This window comes from Kogia breviceps, chromosome 15 (genome assembly GCF_026419965.1).
Source record: "Kogia breviceps isolate mKogBre1 chromosome 15, mKogBre1 haplotype 1, whole genome shotgun sequence".
NCBI lineage: Eukaryota > Metazoa > Chordata > Mammalia > Artiodactyla > Physeteridae > Kogia > Kogia breviceps.
Window position 1 is genome coordinate 88787505 of NC_081324.1, and position 25001 is coordinate 88812505.

At 53.3% G+C, this 25001-nt stretch overlaps 1 pseudogene; it reads right to left on the minus strand.

The window, feature by feature from the left end:
- Positions 1-3203: 3203 nt before the first annotated feature.
- LOC131742197 (sec1 family domain-containing protein 1 pseudogene) lies at positions 3204-15246 on the minus strand (annotated as a pseudogene).
- Positions 15247-25001: the final 9755 nt, after the last annotated feature.

Genomic DNA, 25001 nt, shown 5'->3' on the forward strand with positions numbered 1-25001 from the left:
AGCTGGGCCACTCGAGGCTCTGACACTGACTGGAGTTGGGACCTTGGGTGAGTCGCGTGGGCACAGAAAGAAGCCGCTGGTGACGGATGAGGTGGTGCGGAGCGTCCCCCGCTCCTGCCTCCCTGGAGTCCACAGAGGATGCTTCGGGGTCGGCTGGCTGCTGCTTCGCCAGGTCCCCAAGGGACATTGTGAGGTGCACCCCAGTCCAGCAGGACCTTCTCGCTGGCAAAGGGAGGTTCCTGAAATGGGCTTTGGGTCCTCCTGTCCTGGACCCCTGAGGGCCTGGCCTGGACCATGGGAGGCAATGGACCCTGCATCTCCCCTCCCTGACCGAGTGACCTGAGGGGAGTCTGCACCACGGAGACCTGGCTGTCCAGGCAGAGCCCCGAGTTCTTTAAACAGGGCACAGGGCGGTTGAGCCATGCTGGCCTGGAGGACTGGGCCGAGGGGCCCGGGGGAGCTGACCCTAGGAGAGCAGGCTCCTCACGTGGCGTCAGGTGGGGACCTCCCTGAATGTGCTCCTGGGTCACCTGCTTGCCCTGCGTCAGGTCCAGGTGCCCGGGAACACACGTCCTCACAGAGGCGGTACCACAAGCTCCAGTCTTCCTTACAGAGAGACAAAGTGTCCGTTGATGACACCATCCGGGTCAAACATTTGGTTCAGAGACTCAACTTGAAGGAGAGTCTGATGGGAAAGCACATGCTGTATTAGGAAGCCCAGGAGAAACGAGTTCTATGATAAGTCGGTGCCATAGCTCCTGCTCACAGGGACATGCCCCTACATCTGCCCTGTAACACACTCCGTGCTTCTGTCAGCAATGGCTGCAGAACCACAGGTCACCCCATGACTCACTGGGGCCTGGAGCTCCGACTTCTGTGGAAACAACAGCTGACATATGATGGGTCCAGATCCAGGGGCAGAGAACTGGTCTGAAGCCTTCTAGCACCCTCCTTGCTGCAGAGACGGGCAAACCACCACCTGAGCTGATCTGCCCCAGCCTGGGGGTCCTTGGACCCTCTCGGGGCCTCCCTGGAGGCCTGCGCCCCAGAAAGCTCAGGTGGTCCAGTCTGAAGTGCCTCCATCCTAGACCCAGAAGCCGGGGCTCCTGGAGATCACCGAGTGCTTGTCCGCGTTGACGGGAGGGTCACCTCGACACGGCTGCTTCTCTGTCTTCTCACCTTTCCGAAGAAAGGACCAGAAGTTACTGACTCTCAGGCTGCAGTTTCTCTCCTTATTGTAAATGAAAGCGTGATATACTACTTTGTTGGCATTCCTGAAATGCATAATTAGAAGTATAACTGGGTATTCACTTTCTAGATCATCCTGCGAGATTTGGACACAAGTGTCTGTGTATCTGCGCTTCCTGGGGCCCTTTCAGGAGCTGCCTCTCAAGGACAGACTCAGGTGTCTACAGCATAAATGTTGACGCTCGTTCAGGAAGATGAAGTAGACGCCTGAGTGTGAAAACACACTACTGCATTCCTGGACTATATCGTGGAGACGATTTTATCTGACACCCAGGTGCGCAATTGTTCCTAGAAGTGAGAGTCAAGTTAGAGGCCCCTGTGCCTGTAAATCACCGTAAATAGAGAGCTGGCCCTCCGCAGTGGTCCGCAGTGACTTCTGAGCGTGCCGATGCGGGGAATGCGCGTGTTTAAATGTCTCAGCAGGACAGGAGTCAGACTAGCTCTGCACCCCAATGCTCCCTTGAGATGGCAGCTTCCCTGCCTGGAGTCTGGGCCTGGTGCACAGTGAGAAGAGGGTCCCACGTCTGGCTGGTTAGATCTGCACGCGATTCTGGACACAGCATCTTGTTTGCCCCACGATAAGCTTCACCCGGTGGTGCCAGAGATCATGGAAGCATGGAAGGGAAGGGCCGTTTGAGGGAACGGTGTGTTTGGACTTACACTGAGAGGGAGACAGTTGACACATGGACCTTATGAAATGCGTTAAGTGGCTTGTCTTTGTGACCAATAATAAAAGCGATGACTGTTAGGGAGAGTCCAGCAGCACAGAAGCTACTTAGCATATCATCAAACATTCCTTGTGGGCTCTCCTGGCTGCTGTGGCATAAATGTTTTAAAAAGCAATTTGCATCTCCCTTCTTTATGGAACTGCCTGTCGTCTTTTTGTTTTTAAATTTTAAGTTTGTATCATCCAGTTCCTTATGGATCTCATAGACCTGAAATTCTGTTTGAAATCGTCTGTCTGAGTTCTCTCCCTAACCTTATAAGTAATCACCTGTACCCAGCTGAACTCACTCTCTCAGACTCTGCCTCATTCATCTTATCTCTTTAGCCATTCCATTTATTGTATTTTATTAATTTATTACTTATTTTATTTAAAAAATTTATTGAAGTATCATTGATTCACAATATTATAGGTTTCAGGTATACAGTATAGTGATTCATAATTTTTAAAGATTATATATATCCTTCTAGCTTATTTATTTCATACATAGTAGTTTGTACCTCTTTTTTAAAATAATTAATTAATTTATTTAGTTTTGCTGTGTTGGGTCTTCGTTTCTGCGCGAGGGCTCTCTCTAGTTGTGGCGAGCGGGGGCCGCTCTTCATCGCGGTGCGCGGGCCTCTCACTGTCGCGGCCTCTCGTTGCGGAGCACAGGCTCCGGACGCGCAGGCTCAGTAGTTGTGGCTCACGGGCCCAGTTGCTCCGCGGCGTGTGCGATCTTCCCAGACCAGGGCCGGAGGTTGACACAGGTCTGTGAGCGCACGTTAACCCGGCCCCTGGGGTCCCTGACGACGGCCCCTTAGAAAGCAGCTCTGAACTCTGGCCCCGCCCGGCCGGGCGTGGCCTGTGCTGTGGGACGTGTCACGTGGAGGTGTCCCCACGCTGGGCGGTCCCTTCGTTAAGCCACAGAAGAGGGAGTAGGACACCAGCACGCCTGGAGGTGTCCCGGGGAGACGAGGAGGAGTGAAAGGTGGAAACCGTCAGCGTCAGGTCAGGAATTAATTTTTTTTTTTTTTTTTGCGGTACGCGGGCCTCTCACTGTCGTGGCCTCTCCCGTTGCGGAGCACAGGCTCCGGACGCGCAGGCTCAGCGGCCACGGCTCACGGGCCCAGTCGCTCCGCGGCACGTGGGATCTTCCCGGACCGGGGCACGAACCCGCGTCCCCTGCATCGGCGGGCGGACTCTCAACCACTGCGCCACCAGGGAAGCCCCAGGAATTAATTTTGACACGTCACCGCCCACCCTTAGGAGGGCCCATTAGAGCTGAACAGGGATCAAAGGGTGACCTGCCAGGAGGGGAATAAAAACCCTCATGACAAAGTGGAGGGCGCGCGGGGTCGCCGCGTCCACACGAGCTGTAACTTACATCTGCAGTTGGCGGGGGGCTCTGGGTCCAGCGAGGCACGGACAGCCGTTTGGGGAGCTCCTCCTGGCTGGTTTTTTTTCCAAGTTGTGACAGCTGTTTCATGAACTATGCAGCATGAAGAAGTCGGCAGCAGCCATATAAAATGTGTTTCCATTTCTGTTGTCAACAAGCTTTTGATATGCAATGTAATTTCTTCTCCCAGCACAAAAACAATTGCTGCTTGGAATGGATTTTTTTTTAATATCTTTATTGGAGTATAATTGCTTTACACTGGTGTGTTAGTTTCTGCTTTAGAACAAAGTGAATCCGTTGTACATATGCATATGTTCCCGTATCTCTTGATTTTTGTTCCTTGGAACTGAGCTGTCATCTCCTGGCAGCATTTGGGATCAAAATATCCACAGTCACCCGTTTCAGGGTTTGACTGCATCTCCACGAAGACAGGTAGGTTGCACCGCTTCAGTACCGGCTTCTGCAGTCCTCGCGTCACAAACTGTGATCCTGCATCCGTGACTCGTGGCAGCGATGCCCGCACCGGCAGGAGCTGAGGCCATCCTTGCAAAAGCTTTCCACTGTTTGATATACTGTAGGGGGTTAAGGTTGCATCCTGCGTCAGTTACAGCTTTTTTGTATGGCTTCAAATCAACCTCAAAAACTACTTACTGTGCGCTTACATAACAGATAAGAAATGCCTCATTTTATCCTCTGGAGTTCCTGCGTCAGGGTCTGGAAGAAATTTATCCAGAGTAGTTTGCTCATTATTTTTTCTTTACAGTCAAAATACACATCCAGTTTTCTTCCCTTTATATGTCCTAAGACAGCAGTGGCAACATTTTATGGAGATCAGTAAGGGGTTTTTTCTCCTCCAAAGAGTTCTGGCAAAGCACCAAAAGCTGTGTTAGCTGGGAGCAGTGTCGTCAGAAAGCATCCTTATGGCCCCTTCCTCTTCCCCGTCTGGCCCCCACAGTGCTGCTAAGTCATTTGACCTCATCTTTCTGTGCTCTGTAAGATGCCAGCTTTTGCTGAACTGATCCTGAAACCTCTGAGGATGGACTTCCTTTCTGTTTCTGCCGAAATGTATCAACTGGAGTTAAATCATAAGACTTCTTGTTTTTTCTCTAGACCAAACTAGCACCAGCCAGGGAATTTTTCACTCCCAAAGATTCTTCCATTAAATCTATGTATGTGGAAATCTAGTACATCATGCACCTAGGACTGATATGTCCAGATATGGTGTAAAGGAGTTCCCAAATCTATGTTTCTGTCAACAGGACTGAAGAAGCCTTTGGAAGCTGAAGTGGCCAGCCCCCCGGTGCGTCGCTTGTAGACAGACTGCTTCTGGCATCTCTTAGATGTTCCTGAAGTTTCTTATCTGGTTGCATTGCTACCATTTCTGTTGCAGTTCCTGCTGAATATCTGGTTATAGGAACAGTACCCAGTGTAACAGAAAAGTAGAAGAGGCTGTCGACATTCTGGTCCATAACAGTTTCCATTTCCACGACTGTGATATCTGGACTGTTAATGGCACAATATGAAACATTTCCTTATTTTGATTGCATCATACAAGCATATCATTTTCCAAAGTAATAAAATTGAGATACTGATCAGAAACTTTAGCTACTTGTGTAACTTCAGAGCTGCTACTTCTGCATTTGCAATATTTTCCACTTTACTCCTTGAAAGAGCAGAAATAAAATTTAAATAAGATGATTCATAGGGTTGCCTTCAAAGAATCTAGAGTACTGGTTTATTATAAAAGGATACAAACTGAGGAACAGCCAGATGGAAGAGGTATGTAAGGTAAGGTATGGGGAAGGGGCACCGAGCTGCCACCGCTTCCCCAAGGGCACGTCTCCCCAATCCCCAGGTGTCCCCCAACCCAGAAGCTCCCACCCACCTTTGCTACTTTCTACTGCTCAGAACTCATCTCCCTGGGCCAGGCCCTCCAACCCTCCCCTGGCGCCGCGTCCCCCCTGCCCTGCAGAGACCTGGGCCGCCTCCCCTCCGCGGGCTTCTCCTCAGCAGCGCCCGAGAAACGTCCATCCGCGCTGAGCACGTTATTTCTCTGCCACACTCGCCCCTTCGCTACGGGCTACGCTTCGTTCTCCACTCACAGAGGACCTTCCAGGGAAACGCGCGCGCCGCAGGAGAGGGTCGCACGGAGCGCCTAAAGGGTCTCTCCAGCTGTGTGTTTACACGTGAACTTTGGACCCCGACCTGCGTGCGTCTTTATAGAAGAGGTTTCTGTAAAGCGAACTAGCACTCCGCAGCCGGGGGTCTCCTCCCAGCCCAGGGTCTCTGGTTGGCAGGTGTGCGGGACCCTGTGGGCTGTGGGGAGAGCAGGCGGCACGGGGGGCACGCTGTCCTCTGCCTTCGAGCACACACCTGGGGAGATGCTGGCACGGGTCCACGAGGGACGCGTAAGAGGATGTGCCCTGAGTGTGTGTGCGGCGGCCGGGAGCTGGAGGCTTCCTGGGAAAGTCTGCAGGCTGTTTCTTCCTGGACGCTCTAGGGGAAGACCTGCTTCCTTGCCCATCCGAGTTGTTGGCAGAAGTCAGCTCCTTGTGGTTGTAGGACTGAGATCTCTGTTTCCTTCTGACTGTCACAGGAGGGTCTTTCTACCCGCTAAGGGCCATGTATGTGCCTTGGCTCACAGCCCCTCGCTCCATCTTCAGAGCCAGCAATAGTGGTCATATCCCTCTCACACTTCAAGTCTCTCCTTCCTCTTCTGCCTCATCTCTCTGGCCCAGCTAAGAAAGGTTATCCTATTTTAAGGACCTGCAGGATTCGGTTGGGCCCACCTGGATAATCCAAGATGCTCTCCCCCCCTCAAGATCTTAATGATATCTGCAAAGCCCCATGTATGGTAACATAGGCACAGGTTCTGGCAATTAGGGTGTAGACATCTTTGGAGACTATTACTCTGCCTACGACACCATCAAGGACTTGAATAAGATTAGCTCTACTCTCTTTTCCTGCACTTGATGTTTTCTGTGATTTGTTGAATTGCCTGTCTACCTCATCTGACTTGAAAGCCAATCCTTCTCAAGGTCAAGAACAGTCTCACAATTTCCAAACACTTGCTCAGTGAATATGGATTCATACAAAGTTGGAATCCTTAGGAGACACTGGAGCAGGTGGTTACAGGATACGATGGACCAGGTGGGGCTGGGTGAACTGGTGTCTCCATGAGGGTAGGCCCATTGCTCAGCCAGAATCCATACAGGCATGGAGCCTGAGGCTACCAGAGCCCTGACTGCTCAAGAGAATCCAGAAATCAGAATTTTATACTAAACCACTCAATTTTTTGAGGTAATATAAACATAACATAAAATTAACCGTTTTAAGCTGAACAATTCAATGGCATTTAATACATTGTGCAGCCACTGTCTCCATCTAACCCCAAAACACTTTGGATTATCCCCCCAAAATAAAACCTCCTACCCTGTAGGCATCTTCTCACCATCTCCCATCCCTCCATCTGGCAAACAACAACTTGCATTCTGTTTCTATGGATTTACCTATTCTGGACATTTCATATAAATGGAATCATAGGATATGTGACCTTTCGTGTCTGGGTTCTTTCACTTATTATAGGTTTTGAAAGTTCATCTTCACTGTAGCATGTATCAGTACTTCATTACTTTTTTAAGACTGAACAATATTCCATTATTAATATTAATATACATGTATATACCACAGTTTGTTGATTCATTCATTCTTTGATGGACATTTGGGCTGTTTCCACCTTTGGCTCTATGGTCATGTTGCCACTATGAACATTCATGTTCAAATGATTTGTGTGAGAACCGGTTTCAATTCTTTTGGGTGCACACGTGGGACTGACATTTCTGGATCATAGAGTAAGTCTATGGTTAACTTTTTGAAGAATCATCAAAACTGTTCCACAGCCACTGAACCATTTTACATTTCCACCAGTAATGTACAAAGGTTCATTTCTCTATATCCTTGCCAATGCTTCTTTCTGGAAATGGAGTGGTATCTCGCTATGGTTTTGATTTGCATTTCACCAAAGACTAATGACGTTGAGCATATTTTCATGTACTAATTATCTACATATATACCTTTTTTTGGAAAAATACCTATTCAAGTCACTTGCCCATTTATTCAATGGGCTTGTTGACTATTTTGTGATGAGTTTCAGGATTTCTTTATATATTGTGGACACCAGATGCCTATCAGATATGTGGTTTGCAGCTAATTTCTCCATTCTGTAGGTTGTCTCTTCACTTTCTTGATAATCTTCTTTGAAGCACAAATGTTTTAAATTTTGATGAAATCCTATTTACATTTTCCTTTGTCACTCATGCTTTTGGTATCATACCTCAGAATCCATTGCCTTCACGTGGCAGGCGCTCAAGGATATCAGTTGGATGCATAAGGCTTCATCTTCGAGAAGGTTCAGGAGGCTGTAGCAGGGACCCCAAACACTCGGGCTGGAGCTGAGTCACACCCATTCACCACCGTCCTCATCTTCCCCCTAGTGCCTTCCCCATCTCCCCCGTCTCCAATACTGCCTGCACCTCACAGACCACAGTGTCCTTGTGATATATGTTAGTACAGCCCTGTCCTATACCCCCATTAAATGTAAAATCAGAACCGACGCTTGGACGAGAGGGGGGGGTGGGTAAAATAGTACCTTGCACGCCGGTGGGAGGACGGAGACCACACAGCGGTGAATACCTCTCACCAGTGTTGATTATTTCCACACGTCGACTCCGAGGCCTCTTCCCCAAGGTCTGTGGGGTGAGTATTCATGCGGTCACTGCAGCCGGGGAACCTGAATCACCCCTGCTGGTCAGTGGAGACCACCTGCATGAATCTGTATAGCTGCGCACTGACTGGTGGCAGACATGAAGCGGTTCTGTGTCAAGTCCAAATGCAATGCTGAATATTTGTTTCACTTAATCTCTTCTAAATTCATCTGTACTGTGTATGCCTTTATTTTTTTATTTTTATTTTTATTTTTTTTGCGGTACGCGGGCCTCTCACTGTCGTGGCCTCTCCCGTTGCGGAGCACAGGCTCCGGACGCGCAGGCTCAGCGGCCACGGCTCACGGGCCCAGCCGCTCCGCGGCACGTGGGATCCTCCCGGACCGGGGCACGAACCCGCGTCCCCTGCATCGGCAGGCGGACTCTCAACCGCTGCGCCACCAGGGAAGCCCTGGATGCCTTTAAATATGAGTGTCCTTTCTTAAATTTATACAGTCCTGACAAAGGTTTTAATATTTATTTTTTCTGAACATTTAACTTAATCAAATAGTTGTGTATCCTCCTTCCCCTCCCCCATCTTACTGACTTAACTGAAAGTCTAATTGGTTAGTAGCACGCTCTCTGAGCATCAGATCCCTTGTTCGTAAACAGTGAGCCCTCCACTCAGAGGTGAGAACACAGCAGAAATGCTCTAAACCATATTCCTTAGTTTTGCAAAACCACAGAAGAAATGTCCCTGAGAGCCCAGCAAAGAGGTTAAATGGAAGACAAGGCTGAATGAAATTCCCCGAAATGAAGAGAGAACGTGGAAGCACAAATAAATACACAAATAAAAATGTAAAAGACTGCTTGGAAATGGTAAGAGTAAACACATTAGAACTAACAAAAGAGATGCCCCAGAAGCAAAGAATAAATTAGCTCTAATCTTTCCAGGGTAAGATGTTAGAGGAAAATGTAGGCTCTGGCTCTGAGCCCTGGGATGCAAGACAGCCAGGCAATAGCTTGTGCAAAAGCCTAACTGAAGGTGGCCGTGAAGGAGACGTTGCCGGCCGCACAACACTCCCACTCGATTGCAAGAGCTATTTTTGGCTACTGCACGGAAAGCAAAGGTTTGCAGCGCTCACATACAATCCCCACATCTCAGTGACTTCAAACAACTGTCCATTTCTCATGTCAATCATGGACTGACAGGGGTGCTCTGCTCACCACAGGTGCCCCAGGACCCAGGCTGCTGCTGTCAGTCATTATGTCAGAATGACATTATGACTTTACCTCTGAAAACAACGCACCCTAGTTACTCAGAAAGTAGTGCATCCTCCGAGGTCTATAAATGATGCAGCCGCCCTGAGCACAGCAGCCTCTTCCTCTGTTCTCTCTGCCAGTGAAGGGCTCAGGAGCCCCAGCCCAGGGTCTAGAGCTGATATGCATCTGCATTCGTCGTCTAGTGTGAAGAGACTGGATCCAGGGGCGGGGCTGGTGCCTGACCAGGTGCAAAGAGCTGAGAGGACAGTTTCCTCTGCATGGGGAAGCCGCTGTCCCTGAGGACCTGCTCCTGGGGAACATAACCTAAGGACTCCGTCCCGTGGATGCTGCTGGAGTCCACGGGTGCGGCACAGGCCCAGCTACAGCTTCTGGAAGTGCTGTGACTAACCCCTGAGGGTGCTGAGACCTCCATCTCTGGAGCAAAGCAAAGCAGCCAGGAGGAGCCAGCACCTACTCCTGACGAGCACTGGCGCAGAGCACTCACCGATCCGACTACTTTGGCTCCCGCGGGGTAGAGACCCTGCGCAGCTGAAGCCCAGGGGCCTCCAGAGCATCAGGGCATCGGGCCCCGCAGGGGAGGGGCGGGACCCCACTCGCACGAGCTGCAGCTGCTCTTCGGGCCTCTGCTGGAGCTGCTGGGCGCGGAGAACGGTTATAGGGCCAGGCCGAGCGTCTCACAGGTAGCTTTCTTTTACCTCCAGCTGGGATTCGGTCCCTCCTGTCCTCTCTGTCTAGAACACCACCCATCCTTCGTAGGGACGACAATTTTAGACTCTCACAGGTCTACCTTGATTAAAAATTTGAAATTGCAGTGAAAGGGAAACGGAAAACAGAGCTTCCTGGCAAGATGCTGAACGCCTGGAGCTGACGCCTCACAGACTCTCCTGAGTGAGAGCCAGCTTTGCGCCGGGTCAGAGTGTGTCTGCAAGCCAGACACATCTTCCCGAGTTCTGACCACATGCAGACGCAGGATTCTTCCACAGTCGGATTGCATGACCGTGGATCTGTGCCCCTGCCCTCCTCCTTTCGGTGTCTCCAGATACTCGGAAGATAATCTGCGTAAGGATGAGCGGCCAGGTCAGGACGTCGGTGGCCTGTGTGTCAGGGAGGCCGTGGGGTGGTGCTCTGTGAACCCCAATGTGGGGCCAGACTCCCTGCTTGAAACCCAGGTTCTGCTGACCCAGAGCCGGGTGACGTCGGGCGGGTCACTTTACGTCTCTGAGGCTCGGCCGCCTCATTTGTAAACAGGGCTGACAACAGTCCCTGCCACGAGATGCCACCGTAAGAACTAATACGTAGCTTATCGTTCTTGGTAAACAATAAGCGCTCAGTGAATGCTAGTGGGCGCAGGATGGAGGGGGAGGGAGAATCTTCAGATGTATAGTATTTAAGATAAGTAAGCCAAGTCTTAAGATCCCTACTGATCACCCGTGAGTTGATGAACTCGCTCATTGCACACGTTGTGGGCGGGGGGGGGGGGGGGGGGGAGATTCAATAAGGCAATGAATGCAAAGTTCTCAGCCCAGCCCAGTGTGCACACAACTGGACAGCAGTGCCCAACAGACGGTACTGTGAACGTGATAATGGTGATAGTGAAGGTAATAATGCTGATGGTGCTGTGATGACGTGATGGGTGTGGAGGAGGATGGATGAGAATAAGGAGCAACAGAGCATCTAAAATACGTAACTGTGTAAATCAGGCGGCTAGTGGGAAGCGGCCGCATAGCACAGGGAGATCCGCTCGGTGCTCTGTGACCGCCTAGAGGGGTGGGATAGGGAGGGAGGGAGGGAGGGAGACGCAAGAGGGAGGTGATATGGGGACATATGTATATGTATAACTGATTCACTTTGTTGTAAAGCAGAAACTAACACACTATTGTAAAACAGTTATACTCCAATAAAGATGTTAAAAAATAAATTAAATAAATAAATAAATTAATTAATTAAATTAAATAAGTAACTGCATGTGTAACCCTGGTAATGACACCTGGACCTAGATAAACGTATCAATGTAATGAATGTTTATCAAGGACTAAGTACCAGGTATTGTGCTTGAAATTTGTCCTCCTTAAGTACAAACATATTCTCTGCAGCTTTGAGGGTAGCAGCAAAATACTGGCCCAAACACTCAATAGAAAGTAGAGACTGGGAGGGTCTTTCCCCAAACTCACAGCTGCAGAACAAGCTACAGAAGCTACAGAGACTCGATGGGTGTGTGCGTGTTAAGAAAAAGCTCAAGATGGCCGAATGAGGAAGTGGGAGCAGGATGGAGAAACAGGGAGTGGGCTTTGGAGCCAAGCAACACCTGGCTCCTTTCCCAGCCCCAGACCAGCTGTGCAGCCTTCGGGAACTAATTAAACCCCTCTGAGCCTTCATGTTCTCATTGTGAAAGCTGGTAAGGAATACCTTCCTCGTTAGGCTATTGTGAGGACTGAATGAGCTGTCTCCACGTGTATGTAAAATAAGTCACTCAAGGCATGAAACTCATCCCTACAATAATCTACTATTATGAACTAACTCGCCTCCCCGTTTCCTTTTTCTCTATTACCAGCTTCTGAGCTGTGAGATACCAACAAGACAGCTCATAGAATTTCAGAATCCTGGTCCCATCTTCATGAAATGTATTTTGGGGAGTTCAAGTTTTCACCTTTGAAAACAGGAACTGTTCAAAGGGATCAGACTGTGCTTTCTTCGTTGAGATTTTTGCTGTAATAAGTGGAACCTCCTGATTCTCGTGAAAGACATGAAGTGTGAGCAAGAAAAAATTGGCTGTTTCAAGCTACTGGGATTTTGTGGGCTATTTGCTATTGCAGCACAATGCAGCCTGGGATGTGCCTTCAGCTCTCTTGGCGCTGTGCAATAAATCTTCCTGGTGGGACCCAGAACTGGCTGATTAAGCTTCATCCTCCACTGAACGTGAGCTCCTGAAAGGAATCGGGCAGCATCACAGAAGAAAATAAAGCACACGCGTCTCTTCCGTGTCTGAGTGTGTGAGCTGAGGTTCGCGGGCGCCGTGCTGGTGTTGAGACTCTTGTGTGCTCATCACCGCTGTCCTCTCCTGGCTTCCCCGTGAACTTTCTAGAAGACAGGGTGTATCTGTCACGCACCTCCACCCACCGCCTACTCGCCTGCACGGGGCCTGGCATCTGAAGGTGCCACACCCGCCAGCTTCAGGTGGTTTGGGGGCCGGGGTAAGAGCAGGGAGGAAATCCGCGGAGAAGCGGCCTCTCCAAGGGGCCCTCTCTGCAGGGTGACCTCCTGGCGCCCTGGGTCAGCCTCCACCTCCTTCCTAATTAATAACTGCAGGTAGAGAGAGGCCAGCTGCCTGCAGATTGTCTGTACTTAGGCCCAGAGCCAAGTCTATAACCCAATCAGAACGAAGAACACAGCTCCTGAGCCGCTGCTGAAATTCATTAGGGGGAAGCTGGTAGGAAGATGGATGGAGGCTGCTAGAAACCAGCCTAGCGCTCTGTCTGCAGGGAGCTCCCATCCAGGCCCGCAGCCTTGGCGTCCTCCAGGGGCTGGGGAGGTGACATGTGCTGTGCAGCTCCAGCCAAGTGCCATCAGAAAGGGACAGAGTCCTGGGTACCAGGTCTTACAGCTGCTCAAGTAAAACCAGATGTTAAGTGTCGACATCTAATCCATTTGCTTCTCAAACACTGTGCGGATGAAATCAAACAGGCAGGACTGAGCTGGCAGGTCACTGTCTTGTGACCTTGTCTTACAGGCTGTGAGAAGTGGGTGTCCCTCACCAAAGGGACCAGGGCGAGGTGAGCCCCACAAAGGCGCCCAGCTCAGTTTAACTGAGTCTGCTGAGGCTTGTGGTGCCTGTGGGGTGAGGGAGGGGATAAGGAAGGAGGGGAGCACAGATCCTCTGAAAACCCATGTCCCAGAGCGAGGCCTGTGGGGGCCACACTGAAGAACCCCTGCAGCGCGCTGGCCAGCGACTCCCAGATGAGGTGAAAGAGGGAGGAAGTAACCTCAAGTCCAGACCCTTTTTATCGCCACGTGTGTTTCTCTGGGGATCTTAACCCAGATCGAAGCTCTTCAACTTCACGGACTTCAGCTACTCGCCCTGGGGAGTTCCAGCATGTTCTATGATCACCCATTTCCCTCCGAGCTCAGCACCAACACCACATCGTCCAGTGTTCCACCCGCCCGAGCTCCTGAGGCTGCTGTGGTCCCCCCGGACCTGTGATAAATGGGCCCGTGGGGATGGCGACGGCGGCGGGGCAGCCGTCGGGAGCCCGAGGTGTGTGCCCACTTTGCTGGAAGTGCTGACATTTTCCACGGACCTTGATTGGAGGGAGACATTTACAGGGGGGTTTCTGGGGTCTCCACCAAGAACATAAAAATTTGAATTTATGAAATAAACAAACCTAAGAGTTGGTTAGGTCTGTATTGCCACCTGTGAGTGTTTCAGTTTACGAAACATCTCCTTTTTGCACGCGTATTTGGGTTGTGGAGTTTGCAAACCAGGCTGTCACTGCCCAGAAATGAGGGTGGTCAGCAAACTGCTGGGTCCAGCCCTCTAATCTGCTTTGTGTGGACTCAACAAAGCTTCAGCCTTTTTTTTTTAATTTGCATGCTTTCAAGCAGGCCTATTCTCCACGCAGCCGTTTCCCTGTCTGCTCTCAGGGGACATGGAGGCTTGCAACCCCTGATTAAAGTCAGTCCTCAGCTGAAGCGATCATCGGGAGGGTCGTAGAAGGCCCTCATCTTCATAACTCTGCCCCGTCCTGGTTATCGTACGACTGCTAAAAAACATAGTAATCCCTTCCTCGTCCGGAGCACATCTATTGCAAAAGGAAGATTCAAATTTTCAATAAAAGATATAAAAATTTTAAGCAATAAGGTAATGCAGAATGAGGCAGAGACAGTTTGTCTACATGCCTCCGCTCTCCCCTTCTTTCTTCCCAGGAGTTTCCGGCTCTCTCTAATGGCCCCTCCTCCAGGAACGCCCCCCCCCCCCCCCCCCCGCCACCAGTTGCCCTTCAAAGTCCAAGTCCTCCCTCTTTTATCCTCCCAGGGGAGTAATGAAGCTATTCACTCCAGGAAAACCAGTCGGGGACGGGTGTGTATTTTACCTCCAATTCCTCATCAAAGAAATATTTGTCAGCTCAAAGCATAAAACAAACCTGTTATCTTCTTGCATAATGAAGACTGTGAAAATTAAAACTACTTAGAGACAATGAGAAATAAATAGCAGGTCTCCTACGTCTGGTAGATTCCTTACTGCAAATGCCGGAGTGCCAGGTGTCAGTTACATAGCCCAACCCTCCCGCAGGAAAGGAGGCCTCAGGTACTCACCAGGACTCCTCAGGATGGACGAGAACAAAGATAGACAAACCAAGAGGTCTTTGCCATCACTTGTCCAATTGTCCAACTCTCCTTCCTCTCCTGCCCTTCTGGGGGCAGAGGGGTCCGAAGAAGGACCTGTAAATGAAGGCACACCTGCCCTACCCCATCCTATCCCCACCTAACTTGTTCCATCCCCACCTACCCCATCCCATCCCACCCTATCCTATCCAATCCTAGCCCCACCTACCCCATCCCATCCCACCCTATCCTATCCAATCCTAGCCCCACCTACCCCATCCCATCCCACCCTATCCTATCCAATCCTATTCCCACCTACCCCATCCTATCCCATAGTAATAGCGGTGCTTGCTGTCCTCTGATCCAAAGACCTAGATCACCATGCTGTAGAGATGCAACCCTTCCACCAGCATCCACGCAAAGGCGCTCAGGAAGAGGTAGTGCAGGAGTATGGCCAGCACCTGGCACGGGGTCTAGGATCAAAGCAACGGCACAGAGGATAAGCTCTCTCGGGGTGTGAGCAGTGGGTGGTTGCTGTCGTCCCAGCCTCCCTGCACCCATTTTCCTGGGGAGCCTTCTGGTCACGTGGCCTCACTTTCTTCCAGGGGAGTCACGTCTTGCCTTTCTAGATGGAGTGATGTGGATGGGGCACGTGACTCGGGAAGTTGCCAATCACTGCATGCCCCCCTCCCCCACCAAGCACAGTGATTGGCTCAGGAGAGGGCAGGGAATCAGGCCTGGCCAATCAGCATAAATATCCCCATCCCTGAAGCAGGATTGGCTGGGGAGGGTGCACGTGACCCTCCTGGTCCAGTGGGGTGGGTTCTGAGGCGGGCAGAGCTGCCAGGGAGCCAGGGAGCGAGGCTGAGGCTTTGGAGACCCCTGGGCTGGGCATCCCGCCGGCAGAGCCAGAAGCCATCAGTGGGGAAGGCACTTGCAGGCCCGCCAGGACACCAGCTCACAGTAGGTGTGGAGTGCTCCTATTTGGTTTAGACCTGAGCGAGGGCACTGATGTGAGGAGAGGGGGAGAATGCCCAGGCACCACGCCTGTGTCCCCATGGGACCCGGAGAGGGGCACGGCCTGGGAGGAGAACTGGAGATGGAAGGAGATGGGAAGGTGACAGGAGGGAAGAGGAGTGGGAGGGAGGAAGGAGGAGATCTTCGCAAAGGAGAAAATATCAAGAAACGCATTAAAGACAGAAACCTATTACTGTAGCCGACTTGGGTCTGCTAGCAAAGCCACTGACACCAGGCTGTGGTGAAGGAAAGTACAGCAGTTACTGCAGGGCCGAGCGAGGAGGCCAGTGGGTCTGCTCGTGCTCAAGAGACCAGGACTCCCTGATGGCTTTCGGAAGAGATTTTAAAGGCAAAGTGAGGGGGAGGGCCGCAGGTGTGTGACCAGCGTGTGGACATCCTTCGGATTGGTTGGTGGTGAGGTAACAGGGTGGTATTTGGAGAGTCAACATTATGAACCTTCTGGTTCCAGCTGGTCTGGGGTCTACGTGGTGGTGGTCGGCATGCATTTAGTTTCTCCACCTGGTGGGGGTCTCAGTATCTGCAAAACACCTCAAGGACACGGCTCAGCATAGTTATCTACAGCCCTTGAGGAGGAATGAAAGGTCCTTGACTTTGTTTTATGGCTAAACTATTATTATCTTGTCTTACTTGACTGTTTTCCTTTGTTTCTAAATCTTCTCACTTCTCGGATTAAATTTGCTCTTTGGAACTTGGGGAAGGCCTAGGAGGCTAAAGGTCTCCTACAAACAAGAGAGAGGGGTCACAGGGCAGGGGATCTGTCCCCAGGAAGGCCCCACAGTGTCCTGCTCAGTTTCAAATCCAGGGACAGCCTGATTTCTGGTGGATACACCAAGTCCTATTCTTACAATATTCAGCAGTCTGGTAATTCTCAGGATAAAAATATGTACTTGATACCTCGGTTTCCTGTTTGGAGTCACAAAACTCCCATCTGGTCACTAAGCACAGATATCAAATACACACAGTCCTTGTCTCTGAGGTCCCAGCACTGAGTGGCCTTCTAGGACCCACTGCCCCTTGCCTGGGGCTCAACCCTGGCTCCCTGTTCTCTTTTGTTTTTTCCCCCTCCCTCTGGATTTCCTTTGGGAGACCTGACCAGCCTCTCCTGGACACAGCCGGGTGGGGCGGGGATAGATGCTGTCATCACGGTGTCCCCACCCCTAGCCGAGAGGTGGTCATGTGCTCAGGCTGTCTCTTGCTCACATGACTCTTCATGAAATGTTCATTTTTAGCACGGATAACTTCAATCCATTTTCAGATCAACCTTTTCTGGCAATGAATAGATGTGATTTGCTTCCATGAAGACACCCACAGACTGTCTAAATCTGGTGTCACCTACATTGAGTGGTGACAGATTTGGAGAAAAAGTTATATTTAATCATAAATAACTCTGTGACTTCATTTCTTTAAACTTGTGGACTGAACCACTTTACTTCCTCCCTCTCCCCGACCCTCTCACAAACACGCTTCCTACTGAACTTTTACCCTCGTCTGCCCACTCCCACCACCTAACAGACCCACCCACGTCACAGAGGAAGACAGCTTGGTCTTTAGGTCTCAGTGTGTAATGGATCCAGAGGCGGAAGCTCTGCTCCAAGGTCATCCAGGCTCACGGTCACTGTCACACAAGGACATGATGCCACCTGAGCATAGGAGGTAAATGACATCCGACATGAGGGACCCAGAACATCCTGCAGGCACCAGCACTCCGGGAGCCGGGTGGCAGGAATGTTCTAGAATAATGGCTGCAGAGCCTGAGCTGAGACTAAGTCTCCAGACACTTTGTCAGTGCAGAGCCCTCACCTGCATTCAGCCCATCCACCCTGGGCTGGCATTTTAAGATGCTGATGCCCTCATGGGGACATCCATGGAGAGCTTCGGACTTTCTTCTTTAGAGCGCGGCTCCCTGGGGGTGGGCTTGGTCAGGACCTGGGGGGGCAGCCCCCCTATGAGGCCCTGCCTGAGGCTTCAGGGCCGGTCTCCACCCATTCACCCATCAGCCTGGGGAGGCTGTACCAGTCACGGCAACTCATAAACATCTCTCTGGTGGGAGGTTCCACATGGGGCCTGGGCAGCTACTCCTCTCAGGCTCCCTGGGAAGCTGTGAGCCCGGGAGGGTGTAACCCAGAGGGACAGGTGACCCATGGCTCATCACAGGGACACGGGCAGGGAGCATGCAAGTGTGGGGAGAGCGAAGCCCAGGGAAAGCCGAGTACCAGACTGGCCCACCCACACCCAGGGCCCCATTTCCCTCCTGTGCACTGACCTGACAGCCAGTGCAGGGGGGAGCCGTGCACAGCCCCAGGGACACCCAGCACGTGTGGGAGACGACACAGTCCTGTGTGACCCCTGACATGGCCCAGAGCTGTGTCACTGGGCTGGGTCACCCCCTCCAGTGTCCCTCTGGGGGTCTCCCCCCGTTCCCACCTCTGTGCGCAGACAGCAAGACAACTGAAAACGGCACCTATTAATTTCAGAAACCATGAGCGTGTGTGTGTGTGTGTTTGTGTGTGTGTGTGTGTGTGTGTGTGTGTGTGTGTAACAGGAAGGGTCAGACGTGCACTTCAGAGACAGTTTCCTGCCCCCTCCCATCTCCACCAAGGACCCCCACCGGCTGGGGGGAGGGGGGCGGGGGCACGGAGACATCAGGAAGGGGATGGGGAGGGACTTCCCTGGCGGTCCCGCGGTTAAGATTCTGTGCTCTCACTGCAGGGGGCACGGGTTCGATCCCTGCTCAGGGAACTAAGATCCCACATGCGAGGTGCAGCCAAAAAAAAAAAGGGGGGTGGGGGGGCGGGAGGCTTCTTCCACCACAGTCTACGTGAGGTCTGTGAGCAGTGAGGACCCAGCAGCGTTGCGCCCTGGCACCCTGACGGGGCTCCAGTGGAGAGTGGCCTCCAGCACGACTCCTCTGTCCCCCAACTCGCATGTGTGCTTGCACCGGGCACACCCTGGGTGCCCACCTCAGCCCTCGCGTCCGACGTGCCCTGGGCGGACCGTCCCCACTCCGGGACTCGGAGCGCTCACAACTGGCGCAGCGCGGCCTGAGCTCTGGGCGTCGGGACAGCAGCCGACGCCTCACCGGCTAAACGGGGCAGCGCTTCTCCAAACGGGAAGCCAAGATCGAACACACTCGCATGTGTGACGGTGGTGGGTGGGGGGGAGGTGGGCCATGCCCGGGGCACTGAGGACCCTCAGGCGCTGTGCTCGGACCCCCCCGCCCCCGACATCCCTCAGTGTGAGCCCGCAGGCTGGGGCAGGGCCGCGCAGGGAGAGCCGCGCCCCTGCATGCGCCACAGCACCCTTCGCGTGGCCTCTGCCTGCTCGGCGCCGCGCCCGGAATAAACTCGCACACGGCTCTGCAGACGCGAGAGCTGTCATTTCACACTCGGGTGGCTGCTCTGCCTGCGGCTGCGCTGCCTGTTACCCGTCCTTGCGATGCTGACGTCACTGTGATGTGTCCTGAGGACGTGAGGAGGTGACACTGTGACGCAGTGGGGGATAATGGGAGGGGACGCCGTGATGGGGCCAGAGGACACCATGAGGGGACCCGCCAGCAGGACAGAAACCCTGAGAGGCCTCAGGAAACTGAGGCCCAGAGAGGTTAAGGGTCCCCCCTGAGGGCCCCCGGCTCGTGGACAGAGCTGCGATTCGCACACAGGCCAGCTGCTCCAGGGCCCTGGCCCTCCCACTCCCCGCGTGGGGAGCTCGCGGACTAAGCCGGGCGCTCACAGTGGAAGGGGGTGGGACACAGAGCCCGGGGGGTATATGGGGGGTGCTGGCATTCGCAGCAGGGCGGGGGCGGGAAGAAAGCTGGAGCGAGCTGCCACTTTGCAGACGATCCGTCCCGTCACCCAGGTGGCTGCACAGCTTCCCTACTGTGCGCGAGGGCACGTCACTCTTGCTACGTCGCCTGTGAGGATGTGGAAGTAGACCCGCCCCCCCGTCTGTCACGGGGGGACACTGAGGCTCAGGGAGGCACAGTGAGGTGTTTGGTGGATAGATGGCTGGGTGGCCAGAGGCAGCGGAAGAGGGAGGCTGGAGAGGTGGGCAGGGCCTAGATCTTCACTCTACAACACGGAGCCCGCGTCACTATGTAAATTTAAATCAGTTACATTACATGATATGCAAATTGAGTTCCTCAGTCGCGCTGCCACATTTTAATTTCTCAGCAGCACACGTGCCTCTGACTACCATTCTGGACAGCACAGCATAGGTGGAGACCCTGGAGAGTTTGAGCAGAGGGGGACACGGTCTGACATATGGGGGCACGGGACCCCCAGGCTGCTGCCTGGGGAGCTGACGGCAGGGGTCTCGGTGGGAGCAGAAGCCGGCGGACCTCATGCAGGATCCAGACAAGAGGCGATGGTCCTGTATGAGAATCGCCATGTGGGGCAGGGAGGTGGCTGGACGGTAAAGATACTCTAAAGGTAGAACCATGAGGATTTCTCTGAAAGACTGCGTACAGAGTGCAAGGCTCTGGCTTAACCAGCTGGAAGAGCGGAGATGCCCTCCTCTTGGATGGCAGAGAATGTGGGTGAGCGGACTTCAGACGAAATCGCATCGCAACCCATGAGCATCGGGCAGAGCCTAGGCCGTGCGTGTCCACGGCTCAGGAGAAGCAGAGCCTATCGGAAGGAAGGGTCGTAGGAGGGGGCTGAGCAGTCAGCTCTCATGGTTTCGGGGTGGACACCCGTGTCCTGGGGAGGGCGCGGGAACATTCTGAGCCTCAGGTTATCCAACTGCAAAATGGGCAGAATAATTCCTGAGCCGTTTTCTCTCGCTGGAATTTTTTTGGGGAAAAAAGAAGAAATAACACAGAAAGACTTGGAGGCTTAGCCAGGATAAGGCATGAGATAACTCCAAGGTAAGATTATTATTATCTTAATTGGAGGTAGTCAAATTTAGTTTTTGATTTTAATGATTTAGATATGAGGATGAAGTATTAATTTCTGGATCATCTGTGACAGTAAATAAATAGACCTCCCTGGTGAAGACTTCCCTAATTACCTGTAACCACCTGCGACTGAGGAGCCAGCAGCAGGGACGGTAGGATGTGATGGCAGGCATTATCGAATCACATGTCCCTGTAAATAATTCAGGGGCTGGGGCCACTTCTGAGGCTGGAGCAGAGTTACCTTGGCCTCTCGTGGTGCACATTTTCTGTCTCTGCAGGAGACAGAGATGAAGCCACAAAGCAGGCGCCAGGAGGAGAGGTGCGGGCGCCAAGCCTCTGTCTCTGCAGGCTAAGCCATGCCCCCCTGGCTGTGGCTGTGCGTGTCCACGGCTCAGGAGAAGCAGAGCCTATCGGAAGGAAGGGTCGTAGGAGGGAGCTGAGCAGCCACAGCTCTCAGGGTTTCAGGGTGGACACCCGTGTCCTGGGAAGGGCGCGGGAACATTCTGAGCCTCAACACCTGGGCCAACATAGAGCCGGAAGGCGTTCCCTCCACCTGCTTCTTGCCCAGCTGGGTGGATGCATTTGAAACATTCCACTGTCTTTGTTATTAAACAAATCTTGTCAAGCTAATTAGCTATGGGGGATCTTAGGTGGGTTTTTATTTTCCAAAGTAGTCAAACAAAACAAATATCTATTACGCTTGGCCCAAGGCTAACTTTCTAATTAAAGTGAACTGCAGTTGGATCAGCAAACAAAAGTAAATAAATAATAAATATGTGCGCACATATGTTCAGAGAGGAGAAGCAGGAGGTAAAATGAGACCCAGCAGAGCAATTGCCAGCCATGAGCTGAGCGCAGGGTCCCAGAAGCAGTGAGGTTGCAGGGAGGGAAGCTAGGTTAGTATCACTGCCCGAAGGGGGGAATGAAGAGGGCAAATAGGCCCTGAGTCTTGAGGAGAAATAGGTTGGTTCGTTCGTTTAATAAATTCTTTCTGCCTGGTGTTGGGAGCTAACATTTTCTTCTCTGCCCTCCTTCTTTTCCTTCCCAGCCCGTAGCGAGGCTGGGCTCCGAGGCTGCTCCTGGCAGGTCTCCCTCCCCCACCAGAGCTCGGCTGACCTTGGGGAGACCCCTCGGACGTCCCGTGACCCCCACTCTCTCTCAGAGCCCGGGGAGGGGGACACGGGGCCCCAGGCTGGCTGCACACACAGCGCATGCCCTGGCCACGGCTTGGGTTCCGGGATGGACACAGGCCCCAAGTCAGAGCAGTGAGACCCTGTCTGCCCGCGTCTGCTGGGACTCTTGGTCATGCAGAGGCCCTGCTTTCTGCGTGCTGGAAGCTGCTGGGACGCCAGGTCCCCTCAGGTCTGGGAGACGGCCTGTGAGCAAAGACAGGAGGGCCAGCCCCGGGCTGCTGTCGGAGCCTGGTCACCCTGAGGCCACTCGGCCGTGAGCTTGTCAGTTACGGGAGCGACGCAGCTCTCTTTGGACTGAGCTAGTGCGAGATGCGATTCTGTGACTTGTAAGCAAGAACTCCTGGCACTTTGCCGTTTTTAATATTACACAACAACAAAATAAGTTTTATCTGAGCCAGGGAAGAGGAGCTGAGACGGAAACTAGGAGGGAAAAAGCCCTTCCTGTCCACCCACCCCAGCCCCACCCGGGGTCGATCTGCCTGCAGGGGCAGCAGGGGCAAGAAATGCCCGTCCCTCCACATCCTGCTCTCTCCCACCTCCCTCGGCCGGCCCTGGAGTCAGGCCCTCCCCACTCCCTGGGACACCGTTCGCAAGCCTGGGGGGCAGGTTCCCAGGGGCCCGACCGGGGCCCCTCCCAAGGGAGGCTGCGTGCGCCCAGCAGGGGGCTGGCTCCTACCAGCCTGGCTATGAGTGTCATCTTTCAGACCCGGGTCCTGCATCTCCAGCAGGTGAACCACGCGAGTCCTTTAAAACAGGATGGAAAGCTCAGGAAGAGGAGACCCCAGGAAAGGGTCGTTTGATTGGGGGGGGAGGACTTGGTTAAAGCCAGTTCTGCTCCCTCCCAACTCTGGCCCTTCTCGCCCGAGCTAGCAGCTGTGGAAGATCAAGGAAAATGAGACGGAGGCTGGGTCACAGAACAGGAGCTGGGACAGGGCAGGTGAGGCAGAGCCTTTTCCCATTCGCGCCACCTAAGCCAGAGCCGTTCCTGGAAGAACAGAACTCACTAGTCTCTTATGTGGTTCATGTGATATGGCTTGGAAGTGTTTCAGTAACAGCTTCATTAAGCATTCAAAGAGAGGAGTCAGGGGCCTCCCTGGCGGTCCGGTGGTTAGGGCTCTGGGCTGCCACTGCAGGTTCGATCCCTGGTGGGCCAAAGAAAACAACACAACACAAAAAAAGCCTAAAAGAGAAATCAAATTCCATACAGTTTAAATCAAAAAGGGCAGGCTTCCCTGGCGGCGCAGCGGTTGAGAATCCACCTGCCAATGAAGGGGACACGGGTTCGAGCCCTGGTCCGGGAAGATCCCACATGCTGCGGAGCAACTAAGCCCGCGAGCCACAACCGCTGAGCCCACGTGCCACAACTACTGAAGCCCACAAGCCTAGAACCCGTGCTCCGCAGCAGGAGTAGCCACCGCAATGAGAAGCCCGCGCACCGCAACTAGAGAAAGCCCACGCACAGCAACGAAGCACCCACGCAGCCAAAAACTAAATAAAAAATTAAAAAGGGCAAATGGGCTGAAGGCACTGGTACAGTGGACCTTGAGCTGGACCCGTGCTGTTAGGGATCTCCGTCCGTCCGTCTGTGTTTGTGTCTCTCCTGACGTTACCAGGCAGTTGTCCCCCTGTGGTCATACCGGGGGGCACACAGCACCCTCAGGCCCACGGTCCGCAGTGCCTGTGTTTCTGAAGGACAGACCCATCTTTCCTGAGGGCCCCAGTAAAGGAGGGGACACCGTGGCCCAGCTTCACTGCGGACGGCCCGAGGAAAGGCATATCCTCAGTCACCAGGCTTGGCTAACATGCCCCCTGCTGAGCTCAGAGGTGGGTCTGCCCCCCTCGAATGAATGGACTAAGAACGGGGGTGTGGTTCCCGAGGAGATGCTGGGTGGGTGCATGTACACACACGTACACATGTTCATGTGCACACATATGTGTACACACACACACACACACACACACACATGCCGTCTCAGAAGGAGCAGAGAGAGCCCTGGACTTGGCACCCATAGCGCCCTTTCTGGTGGGGCACGTCAGGCAGGCATCTTCTCTGCGACGCTCACTGCCTACCTGCTCGTCGGGGGTGGGGGGGGACGGTGGACCCGGTGGGCTCTAACCAGGTGGGTCCAAGGGGCCAGGACAGGACATGTCAGGTGGAGGGGGAAGGGCAAGTGCGCGGTCCATTCAGGCCAAGCGGACAGGAAGCTGCGACGGGAACAGCCACAGGGCTTCTAGACTCAGCACGCACCTGCCCTCCCACCTGCTGCAGAGCCACACCAGCTTCCTGTCCAGGGGGGACTCGGAGACCGGAGGGAGGCGGCGGGGCCGCAGGTGGACAGAGGCAGGTGCTCTGGACACCGAGTGGACCAGGCCGGCCTCAGGTGCGCCAGGCTCAGGAGGGCTGCCACGGAGGTTTTCCTCTGCTCTCTGCTGCCCCCGTGCAAGCCCTCTGTGGGCTCTGAAGCGGGCACAGGCAGGGTCCGGGGAGAAGAGACGAGAGGGACCCTGCAGTGCACACCTGGCCCTGTGGCCCCAGGCGCAAGTAGAGAGGAGGTTAGGGGCCCTGGATGTCCCCAGGAAGTGGGATCAGGGGACAGAGGTGAGGCAGAGGTTCACATCCCGCGGGCATGCTGCACAGCCGACGCTGATGCTGTTTACTCCCCTCCACAGACACACAGTACATGTAAGTCATTGGATGCCCGGGTACCATGGTGACGGTGCCATAGCAACCCCCACCTGTGGCCTCCACACTAGTAGTGCAGGTGCGATTAATGAGTTTAGGTTAATTTAGTAGCATAATCCCCCTGGGGAATTCGGTCTAAAGCCACTTTGAATGCTGGGCCCTGACCATCCAGGACCCGCCATGAGAGGACAGAGGAGACGAGGCCACAGGTGGGATCAGGAAGGAGCCGCACCTGAGCTCCACGCCTCACATCTGCCATCACGGCCGCCTCCGTGGCCATGGGCAGGGGAAGAGGAAGGAGTGACCGGACTGAAGGCGTGGGTGATGCTTACATGGCCCCTGTGGCCGGCAGCTCACACGCTGAGTCATTCACATCTGGAGAATCATCAGGACCACAGGAGCCCCGAAGCCCTCCCAGCCTCCCCCGCCTTCCCTCCAAGGTACCATCGTCCTCAATCCTGTCTCCCTCCCGCTTGCTTTTGTTTACGCTTTAACCCCTCTTCATGCATCCTTCACACACAGAGTGACTGTTGTCACCCT